Source organism: Nematolebias whitei, chromosome 16, assembly GCF_014905685.2.
Source record: "Nematolebias whitei isolate Nwh7 chromosome 16, NemWhi1, whole genome shotgun sequence".
NCBI lineage: Eukaryota > Metazoa > Chordata > Actinopteri > Cyprinodontiformes > Rivulidae > Nematolebias > Nematolebias whitei.
Genome location: NC_056513.1, coordinates 3,369,189 through 3,373,237, shown reverse-complemented (window position 1 = coordinate 3,373,237; position 4,049 = coordinate 3,369,189).

The following is a 4,049-nucleotide window of genomic DNA, read 5'->3' as shown; positions in this document are numbered from 1 at the left end:
TGATTTGAGTGTTTTTAATATTTTTATCTGTGTGCATGATTTGAGTGATTTTTATATTTTTATTTGTGTGCATGATTTAAGTGTTTTTTATGGTTTTTATCTGTGTGCATGATTTGAGTGTTTTTTTCATATTTTTATGTGTGTGCATGACTTGAGTTCCGCTCACACACAGCTGGACCAGATGAATTTGGCAGTAAGAGGAGAGTCGTGTTGGCGTCCGCTCCGCTGCAGAAGTCTCCGTGGCAGCGAGGAATAATGCAGAAAAGACCGGAGCAGCCTGTGTGGCTCATGAATAAATCACTGCACATTCAAAGACTAACAATCATATTTTGTCTGTGCCAGAAGGTAGAAAAGTGATTTATTTTAAAATCATTTATATTTTCTCTCCATTTTTTTATTGCAAACATGTAATTATTGCACACCCCTAAAACAGAGCAGAACAACGGATGCTGTCCTCGTGACTTTATTGATGCTGTTTGCATGTGCATGTATCCATCACAGTTCAGGCCGTAGAAGCAGCACATTACTCCCTTCCTCGCTCCAGTGGAGATTTCAATCTGCTATAATGGAACAGAGTTTCTGCTTCAGTCGAGTTAACTGACACAAGGTTGCCACATTTTACAGCAATTCACAACGGGCTTTGTCACCAACTCCTCTGCCTCGTGCTCGCAGGTTTAGAGCTGATAAATAATAACAGATCGGACCAAACACGTTTTTTCTGTTTATACTCCAGACAGAACGTGGATGTTGGGCTCAGTTCATCAGGATGTAACGCAGGAGCAGAGCCACACAGTTAGAGCTTTGGATTTACTATTATTTCAATTTAATTAACCCAGATGAGGTCTAAGTGTAAAACACCGGAGCAAGGGTGATGTTAGCCAAAATACAAAATATCTACATTTGATGCATTTACCCTAAACTTGCTAGTATTTTTACATTACTATATTTTGTACTCCTGTCTAGTACGTTATACATCTGACCTTAGTGGCTAAACCAGCAGCTGGAGAGCAGAAGCCAGTGTACGTCTTGTGCTGGTCTATAGCCCGGGTCAGTGGTGAGGGTTGTGCTGGAAAGGGATCCGGCTTAAAACATTTGCCAAAACAACATTTAGCTCGGTAACATTTCTGATTTGACTCAATTATTCAAATGCACTTTGGAGTGCGAGAACATGTCTGAAGAAAGTAAGAGAAGTGTGCTGGTGCCTAATTTTTAAGATCAAGGGCGATGTACAACTACGGGGGAATCAAGTTGATGAGTCAAATAATGAAGATCTGGGAGAGAGTTGTGGAAGCAAGACAAGAGCAGCAGTAAGGTTTCATGAGAAAGAGCACCACAGACGCCATCTTTACTTTGAGGATGCTGATGGAGAAGAACAGAGAGGGTCAGAAAGAACTCCATTGTGTCTTTGTGGATTTAGAAGAAGTATCCGACAGCAGGACGTGCTAGACTGGTACAGGACATGTATGAGGATAGCAGGACATGGTAGACTGGTACAGGACATGTATGAAGACAGCAGGACGTGCTAGACTGGTACAGGACATGTATGAGGACAGCAGGACATGTTAGACTGGTACAGGACATGTATGAGGACAGCAGGACGTGCTAGACTGGTACAGGACATGTATGAGGACAGCAGGACTTGCTAGACTGGTACAGGACATGTATGAGGACAGCAGGACGTGCTAGACTGGTACAGGACATGTATGAGGACAGCAGGATGTGCTAGACCGGTACAGGACATGTATGAGGACAGCAGGACGTGCTAGACTGGTACAGGACATGTATGAGGACAGCAGGACTTGCTAGACTGGTACAGAACATGTATGAGGACAGCAGGATGTGCTAGACTGGTACAGGACATGTATGAGGACAGCAAGACATGCTAGACTGGTACAGGACATGTATGAGGACAGCAGGATGTGCTAGACTAGTACAGGACATGTATGAGGACAGCAGGACATGCTAGACTGGTACAGGACATGGATGAAGACAGCAGGACAGTGGTGAGATGCGTTGTAGGAGTGACAGCTTCAAGGTGGAGGTGGGAGTGCATCAAGGATCGGCTCTGAGCCCCTTCTTGTTTGCGCTGGTGATGGACCGACTAACAGTGGACTATGATGTTTGCAGATGACATTGTGATCTGAGGTGAGAACAGGAAATGGATGGAAGAGAACCTGGAGAGGTGGAGGTATGCACTTGAAAGAAGAGGAATGAAAGTCAGTCGTAGTAAGACAGAGTCCATGTGTGTGAGTGAGAGGGAGGAGGTGGAACAGTGAGGCTACAAGGAGCAGAGGTCACAAAGGAGCAGTACTTCAAGGACTTGGGTCCACTGTCCAGGAACATGGGGTGTATGGTGAAGTGGTGGAGAGTCCAGGCAGGATGGAGTGGAGGAACTTCACTTCCTCATCAGTGGACTGCATAAAAGCTTCAGTGATCCAGCGCCACGCCTTTTCCCCTGGGCTTTATTGTGGTGTGGCTGACTCTGGGTTTAACTCTGTGCACAAAGTATTTTAGCAACTCTGAGTTGATGTTTGTGATCTTCTGTGAACAGCTCTATTTAAGAACGTTTGCTTTGATGGGAAGTTTGGTAGGGGTTCTCCGCAATTTGGTTTTAATGAACTTTTTTCTTTTGTGGCCAGCCAGGGAGCTGAGGAATTATAGTTTTTATTTTGGCAGTTGTGGTTTGGTTCTCTCGCCAGAAGGGGCGCTTTTTTTGTTGTTTTGGCCTTGGAGACCCTGAAAATCATGTCTTCCCTTCCATCTGTAACACCCAGAACTAATAGATTAATAACTTACTGTAATGCCTAATTGTGTTTTTGAGTCATTAGCTTTGTTTTTAGTTTATAATTTGTGTTACACCCTGTGGACTAACAGGAACAGATAACATGGACTATGAATAGTCTTAAAAAGAACTACACTGCCACCAAGGGAGCTTTTGTTAAATTACACAAAACTGAGTTTGTCCCCTTCTATGGACTATTATTGTAACATTTTAAATACAGAAGTGAAGACAGAATGACTCGACAGCACACGAGTTAAAAGAGAACGTTATATATTTATTATCGAACCAGCTTTTGAAATCCAAAAGGTGGGGCAAGGGATTAAAAAAATCATTGCACTACTTAATAAAGTATTACCATAATAAGTAACTCTCATACAAAATGTACAAATGTTTGTTAAAAATTTCCATTATCATCATAACAAGCCTTCAAATGATTTTGGTTACAGATATAATACATAATGAAACTACTATGTCACCGTTTGAACAATTAAAGTTTCATAAAGTGAAGGAAAAATGTACAAACCACCCAGTAATCTGAATAAAAAACCATCAGCAAAATGAAAGCACTAAATATACTGGTTTCACCATTTTCTCTGAACACATAAATAATGGGACTGAGGTAATTACTAGTGTACCAAGAACAAGAAATAAAGCAAAAAAAGAGAAAAATAAAGAATCCTACAACACAACATGGATGCATACAATCACAAATATGACCTCTAAAAAAATACAAATTCTATTGATTCCATACATGATTTTGTACACACAAGAGGAAAAATGCTGTTTTCATTTTAAACATGGATGCAATGTTTGCGTTTGCATTTGCTGGAAGAGAAAAATCAAGTTTGGACCACCGTGTTGGTGCAGACGCTCTGAAGTGGACAACGAGTTGGACCTGGAGAGGACACGGCGTTTAAAAGGCACCGCAGATCCAAGCCGCTTTAAGAGCCCGTTGGGTTCTTTTTGTGTTTTTACAGCTGTTCCTCAAGTTTCTGCTGTAATTATCCCATGTTGCGTTGTCAAGAATAAAATGGGAGTTGTTACAGCAATAAAATGATTAGTAGTTTGAAATAAAACATAACTTTTGGTGAATTACTCAACCTTTATTTAACCTTTTGGAGGACCTTTAACCTTTTATTTATTTAATTATGACATGCACGTAATAACTTTAAACTGTTTCAATAAGAACGTTCCAACAAAACGACAAATGAAGTGTGCAGAATTTGCCCTGGACATTTTGCAGAAATTTTAAATCCAGCTTCCCTGG